Genomic DNA, 8,381 nt, shown 5'->3' with positions numbered 1-8,381 from the left:
CAAGGTGCAAGTGATGCATGACACACAACATGATATGGTGATCGTGATCACATGCAATAGTGAGTATGATATGGTGATCATGACACACAGGGGTTCCTAGGGTTTAACACATATATGTGCGACATAGCTGCCTCTTACTTTGGTGAGACACATGGGGAGCTTCACTTCAAGTTTTTCAAGAAGGAAATTCTCCACGAAGTTGTGGAATGGGCTAGATATAAAGTTTTTCCCATTTAGCAACTCCTAAGGTTTTACAAAGTGAGCTAACTACAAAGATTTTCTCACTTTGCAAAAACTAAACATCCTAACCTCTCCATGGAAGGTTGGGTGGGGGATGCCAAAGCTATAGGAGATTGGGACTCCAACCCGCTGGGATTTTGTCTTAAGGTTTCCAATAGAAAATCACTCGGCTTGGTAAGGATTTGGCTACACACGTCAATCATAATTAGGCCGGCCCCATTCATCCCGTGTGGGTGACCAAACCCACAACTACAAATCTAAAATAACCTAAGGCTAACTAAGAAGGAGAATACGAAGGGTTCAAGGGGGTTATACCATCATAGTGGTTGCTCGATGTTTGATGAAATTTGGGAAGAAGCTCTCCAAAAAGTAGAAGAGAAGCCCACAATTTGAACCAGTGGTGCTCCGATGATACTTCGGTGATGCTTCCCCGAGTTAAGACAAAGCTCTCCTTTATAAAGAGAGTCCGATGAGGTCTCAAGCTTCAATGAAAGTCCTTATTTGAGAATGTAGAAGCTCTCCTTAAGAAGGAGACTATGACGAGGCAGTGCACAAGACCTCCTCCTCTTCCTTTCTCGGCAAGACAATCGTTGTCAAGGGAAACACAGAAAAATAAGGATAGAATAACAAAGAAGAAGTGGAGGAGGAAGTTGAAAGCCAAGCTCTCCTACGAAATTCCCTCACAGCTCTCTCGCAGCTCTTCTACAATACACAATGGGAAATGCTCGATGGGGTAAATTAGCAGGAATGACACTTAAACTGCCTCACCTCATGCAAATCCCAAAATCACCCCAATGGAAGCTTCTAAAGGAGGGTTAAAAGAGGTATTTCATACCTCTTTTCCCAAGCTTAAAGCACATCATGACTAGGCCTGCAATTTCAGTTGTCTAGATGGTCAAATCAGGTGCCAAAACGACTCTTTTCAGTAACCCAGGCAGTATTTGGCGCCTGGAACCTAGTGCTCAGGCGCCACCCAAGTGACGCTTACTTCCCAGGCTCTCGGGAAGAGGCTGCTTTGTGCTATTTTGAGTGTATATACTCATAGAACTATCTCCCAAGTATCAAAGAGTGGTGATAGACTTCCAATGGCTTGAATTTGGTGTCTAAGAAAGCATTTTGGGTCTCTAGGTGCCCGGGGTTGGCGCCTATCGCCGATCTAGCCTCGAAACCCTAATTTTCAGTAAGAATGTCCAATGAAGGGTTTTTTCGATCCAATAGCTATGAGAGATTCCATATGAATAAAATGTATTTGTATAAATCTAGAATTAAGTATTTTGATTGATTATCCATTGGGGGAAATCGTTGTCAACTCTCGTCCTAAGCCACTGCATGGGTAGGTTTTCCCAACCCTAACTTTTTCGTAGCACACATAGGAGGATTTTGTGACTTCTCCTAGCCACGAGAGGCTCCAAAAAGATGTGCAGTGACTTCTAAACACCATAGTAAGCGTCGTACATGTCTTGTATTCTGAATGAACCTTTTCAATGTTAGGTTCTCCCGGGTAAGGCTAAATCTCAACCAATTCTAACTCTTTGCCCCGAACAAGTGCTAGAGAGACTAAGGTGGGAGACTTTTGGCCTCATTTTTTATGAGGTCCAATCTTTCTTCCTTAGACGCCTAGGATCTAGCCATAGGACTTTCTGTTGACTATACTAGAGGACTAGTGATGGAACCCTTCCATATAGAAATTCTAGACACTTCTTGACTCTTCTTGTGAAGTCCCTCCTGAGTGATCCCAAGCATTTATTGTATTCTTGTTAAGTAAGCATATCACAAAGTAAGAAAGATCATATGTTAAAATACTTCACTTTATTTTTCTTCTGTATTTATTATTTTTAAGTTTAAGAGTGTTGTTGCATTGCTAATTCTTATGGATAAAATATTTTAAGATCATCTCTCTTTTATTTTCTTCGGACTTCTTTTTCCAGATGTGTGATAAATTTATATGTGTCTGGCCTAACTTATCCTTTAATGATGTATGGTTCAGTCCATGAGGGGTTTAGTTTCTTGAGTGCATGATTACGAGCTATCGTGTCAATATTTTTTAGAGCCAGGTCGCTTGATTTGAATTATTGTTCCTTGACCTGTGAGTTATAGTACTTTGATGTTCTTCTCTTAACTTCTTCTTGTCACACCAAGGATTGATCTTGAAGCTATTCTAAAAAATCCATCGATTGGTGTAGGCTTTCATCATTGAGTTCTTTTCATTCATACAACTCTTTTTTCTTAAAGCTAGCGGTTGTAAGGTACCACTAACTATGCGCATCATACTTCACTAGGAGCACAACTTCAACTCCATGTAATAGAATGAAAAGAGTTTTCTCTATAGATGTGGAAGGTGTACTACACAGCTTGTTACATTTTTTATGATTTTCTTAAGTAGGTTTAAGATGAGCTTATTAGCAGTTTCCACTTGACCATTATTCTTTGGATGATGTACAGAGTTAAATTTAAGTTGTGTTTCTTCTCATTGTTTAGGTTGTTTACTTTTTTGTTAGTGAATTGAGTTTCATTCTCAGTGACGATCATGATGGGTCAATCATATTATTGCATAATATCTGTTCATTAAGGTTCTTCTCCCTGAATAGTTGTCACATTATCTATAATGGATTTATTGCAGGATTATAAAGGTTTCACTTTCTTTGACAAATCTTAACTCAATAGAGATTTCTGATTTTTGGAATAATAAGCCATCAATAATGAGATATTGTGTAGCTTTATAACTAAAACTTTTGAGAATTTGTAACTCTCAATGGGATTATGCTTGTGATCAAGTAAGCCTTGGTCAACTAAGCTTACTGGGTGCTTCGACTTTATGTTTAAAATTTTGGGTTCTTTGATGGTAGATTGTTCCAGTGTCAAATGCTATATATGTCCTGAGCGTTCACCTTTTGAAAGGAGGCCAGTGAACTAGCTCTCTTCTTCGAAGATGTGTTTGAATATGAGTTTTCTAATTCATCTTTGGGATTCATGAAATATTTATGTTAAGGCATCATCTCATACTTGAATGGCTCTATTTACTTGATTAACTATGTGCTATGAGTGTAACTTGATGAGAAGGTGTCTCACTCTTATTGCTAATGAAAATCTCAACCTAAAGATTAGTGTTTTACATTCAACACTATTACTAGTGGAATTAAAGTTGAGCTGAGTAGAATGATAATAAATTAGCCATTGAAAGGTCTGTATGACCATACCTACATATTTTATCTAAGTTCTTAAAGCTTCTTCTACACAAAGTGTCTCAAATTTATTTGTAATATTGGTTTCATCACGAATCGTGTCTTTTAAGAAATTTGCTAAGAAGACAGTGATTACTTGGGCTTTGATCACCATCCTCAATAAATATAAAATATCAATTCCGCTTAATTTGATTGACCACTTCAATAATCTTCCTAAATGGTCAGGTCGCGACAACAATGATTTGAGTGGGTGTTCATTGATTACATTCATAGCATGAGTTTAAAGGTAAAGATGCGGTATCTTTAATGAAATGATGAAAGCAAATGAAAGTTTTTCCATGATTATATATCTTAACTCAGCCACATAAGATTTTACTTATTTAATAGACAGAAAACTATTTATTTTTTTAAACGAATTAGGAGAGAGATGATTGCATCTTTTCCAACTCCTAAGTTGACAAATAGTTATTCCTCTAATTTAAGATTTCATAGTAGATGAGGCAAAGATAATAATGCCTTCAATTGCTTGAATACGATATTGCATTTCTTCATCCAAATGAAAAGAGTAGGGTTATTCAAGATCTTGAATAAGGAATAACATCGATCATTGAACTTTGAAAGAAACCTATTCAGACGTATGTGAGATCGCTCAAAATTTGTAGCTCTTTGAGATTCCTGGTTGGATACATATCTAGGATGGCTTGAACATTTTCTAATTTTTCTTTTATCTCTTTAAATGTGACTCCAAAAGTGAATTTGATAGGGTTGACCTTAGGATAAAAACGCCTCAGAGTATTGAAGGTTTCTTGTAGGTCTTATATATGTTCTTTCAGTGATTTACTTTTAATGAGAATGTCATCCATATACACTTCAACATTCTTTCTTTTCTAATTTTTAAATGTAATATCCATAATTTGTTGATAAGTAACTCTAGTATTTTTTAAGTCAAATAACATTACATTATAATAATAATAAAAAAAATTTCTCTCTAGTTATAAAAATTGTCTTCTCAATGTCTGTAGGATACATTTTGGTTTTGGTGGCAACCGGAGAATGCATTTAAAAATCTCATGAGTGAGTGAAAATTGAGTCTACCAATGCATTAATCATGGTAAGGGATGCAAAGAGCTCGTATTCTTCATCTCAAGATTTCGATAGGGAGACAAATCCATGAAGAATCTACACAATGGTCCAGAAGTAGGGATTAGTTGAGTGTTTGTCACATCCTTCTTCTCAAAAAAATTTTCAAAGAGGATGTTGACGGAACTAATTATAACAATCAAGATGCTTTCAATTTGGTGATTTCCTCACTGCAGTTACAATGATAGAATTGTTGAAATAATTTCCGTCATCGGGTAAGTCAGCTCTTGTAAAGGGGATCAAGTTATGAATCAGAGCGGTGACTTTAACCAAATTGATGGAAAGAAATTCTCTTGATTTCAATTACTTCAAGCTTTAACATCGTAAGGATTTAGGCTCATCCCCACCAAAAATGTTTGGTACAACTCTGAAGCTATATATGATTGTTGCAGGTACTGGTCTGTCGAAAGTAGCCTCAAAAAGCTCTTTTCTTTGCTTATGTGTGTTGGTCACTAGTGCAACAAACTCATTTAACTTTTTTGCTTGATTGAAATTTTTGATTAATCAGTTTTTAAGTTATGTCATTATTCAATGACATGCTCGTGATCATGATAATAAGCATAGTGCTTATTGGGATTGTGTTTAAAACTTTCATCTTTTATTGGCGCGATCCTTCAAGAATTATTTGATTAGAATGGCCTCCATGATTTCTATCATCGACACTCTCAAAAAAGTTATTTTAAGTATGATGACTAAAGTTCATTCTACTTCCTCTCTGGTCTTGTTGCAACAAACCTTTGGCTGGTTTGCTCTGGTTGCTACTATTGCTACTGCTGAGGATGTCTTCTCGGGGCACTTTGATGGTCCCTTCATATAGATTAATACTTGAGTCCCTTGTGTTCACGAAAAGATCTTTTTTGGCAACTTTCTTCTAACTCTCTTGTTTTAGATAGATTCGACAAATAGTTGTTTTCTTTGGTCAAAATATAGTTGTTATCCAGGACCAAGAGTCCAACTAAGATTTTTGGCATTTCAAACCAATTGCATATAAGAATGGTTTGTCATGTTGACCCTACGCGAGTGTTGCATGGGCGATGGAAGGCTCGAAATCTTAAATGTTGAGTATTATCTGTTGTAATCTAGTGATAAAGCTTCTCAGAATTTTGATAAAACTTGTTGGATTTTCCAGTAAAGCTTGAGAATTTTTTGTGGCTTTTGAGAGCTAGCAAATTGATTCACTCAAACTCACCAAATGAGATAATGACTCCTATTGGTGAATTGTTGAACCATCACAGGGCTGACTCTTCGATTGTCATGAGGAACAAATCACATTTACGGGTGTCATTTATCTACAACATATACACTATTGATTCAAAGTATGTTACGTGATTGGCGGGATTCGTTCTTTCTTTATAGGAATCAAAGAAAGAGTTATTTAACTTTCTGGGATGTTACGTGAATTTGATCAGAGAAGCTCGTTTGAATACCTAGTACCGGTTAGTTCAGTCGAAAGAACTCGCTTAACCTTCTGGACAGTTGTCCCCTCCAAAGCTACAGCTAGCATGTACGACTGGCCCAGATAGGATCAATGCCCCAAAATGCATCGTAAACAAGCTCGATCTATTAGGCCCACAAAGGCTTAATTAATATTTGCACTTTCTTGTTACTTCGAAGATCTATTTTTGAACGTGCATAAATATATAAAAGCAAATTAAAAAAAAAAAATTCAATCTCATAAAGTTAACCTATCAATTCATCTATTATTATGTCCATTTTAACATACAAGAAGTCAAACTAACACAAGTAGTGCATTTTCTATCTTCATGAGAATTGTGATTATGACATTGAGCCTGTTTCCCTTCATCATTTGTGAATATAATGCTCTTAGACATGCTTATGTGTCACCCAAGTTATTGTAGTGTAGCCGTGTAGCTGTATAAAATCAACTTCATGGGCCCCCACAATTGAAGCCCATAGATTTGTGCCAGCAATTGGCAATAAGATGCCGACCCACTATCGAATGAATAGGTGGCACCAGGTGTTGAAATGTTCCCAACTATACATTAATAATTATCTCAATCAACCTGATTAAAGTATTATAAGAATTTTAGCTGATTCAACGAGTCATTGAAAACGAGGGCATAATAAATTGCTACATATATTAATATATTAGTTGAAAATAAATTATAATTAATACACCTTCAAAAAGAATTTATCATTTGACATAAATTTTGAGTCATGTCACGGATCTCGAGATGACTTTAAGAGCAAGAAAAATTCAAAGTTTGATTAAAAGTCAAATTGAACTTTGATTTCAGCGAACTTATAGTCAAACAGACCGGCTCGATGAGAAAGACTCAACAATACCAAAAATGGATTATTTTGAGCCAAATCAAGTCCAGATCAAGCCACTAAAGCAATTTTGTAAGATTTTCATGCATACTTAAAAGGTCGAACATAACATAAATATGATATAATTATAGTCAAATACAACTTCTCGGCAAGAAAAATTCAACAAGCTTAATATCTCTTAATTATGATATCATTAAGGCGAAAAAAATGCCCATTGAACGACATTCGATCAAGGGGCTCTCTTTGGGTCGTCAAACTAAGAGTGGTCGAGATTCCTTTATATTTACAACCTCTTGTCGCTGTCGTCTGCCTCCGCACCTCTAGGCGATGTCGTTGCTTCCATCTGTGATCACTTCCGACCAATAACGCCATCAACCGCTGCCTCTGACCAACTCTATCCACTGTCGCCTCAGCCCAACTCCAACCGCGGCCGCCTCCATCCAACTCTAATAGCCGCCACCTCCAACCTCCAGCCAACTCTGGCTATCGCCGCCTTCAGCCAACTCCGGTTGCTGCCACTTTCAACAACCGACGCCTCTGACCATTGCCACCTTCGACAAATAACCTTCCCCATCATACTAAAATTCTCTCCTCACAACTCTCCACTTCGGCCTGCGGCCTACATGTTTCACTGCAATGGCAACCTGTTACAACAACCTTGGCAGGCGATTGGAACTACTACAACTCACAGCTGCGACATACATGGATAATTACGACTTGTGATCTACATGTTTCGCTGCAATTGCAACCCTTTACAATAGCCTTGACAGCCAATTGACGCTACTACAACTCACCGTTATGACATATGTGACCAACTACAACATATATTGCTCACAACTCATGCAGCTCCCAATTATGACTTTTACGGCCTACAGACATTATTGCAGCTCATCACTACAACTCTTATGACTAACTACAGCCTACGTGGATCACAACCCATGTAGCTCCCAACTCAAGCCCTTGTTGCCCACTAAAATTATTATAGCTCAGTATTATGACATATGCGATCAACTATGACCTACGTGGTCCATGGGTCATACGACTTCCTCTTATGACCACTGTGGCTAACCATCGCTCGTAAAGCTAACAACTGCAACTAAAATAATCAACTAATGTCACGGGTTTCAACTACGACCTTTATGACAAACTGACACTATAGCCACCATATACAATATTCACGATGAACTACTGTCATCATAACAACCAATGACAACATTCGCAACCCATTACGAATATCATCGTTGAATTACCATTGTACCTCAATTTTATAATTCAATATTTTCACATTCATGAGAATAGTTGACATATTCGCTTTGAATTACATAGTGAATTACTTCGACTAAGCCATAATTTATGTTTTTTTTATTTATTTCTAGAAATTTTCAAAGTAAAAATTACGATCACCTTTCACTATTTTTCTTTTATATATTTGTGTGTTAGATCTCATATTATGTTGACACATTAATTTATTATTGTATGACCACATATCTTCATGAGTAGCAACATTTTGATTATATATATATATGT

Source organism: Phalaenopsis equestris, unplaced genomic scaffold (assembly GCF_001263595.1).
Source record: "Phalaenopsis equestris unplaced genomic scaffold, ASM126359v1 Scaffold220451, whole genome shotgun sequence".
In the NCBI taxonomy this organism is placed as follows: domain Eukaryota; kingdom Viridiplantae; phylum Streptophyta; class Magnoliopsida; order Asparagales; family Orchidaceae; genus Phalaenopsis; species Phalaenopsis equestris.
This window is presented reverse-complemented; position numbering follows the sequence as displayed.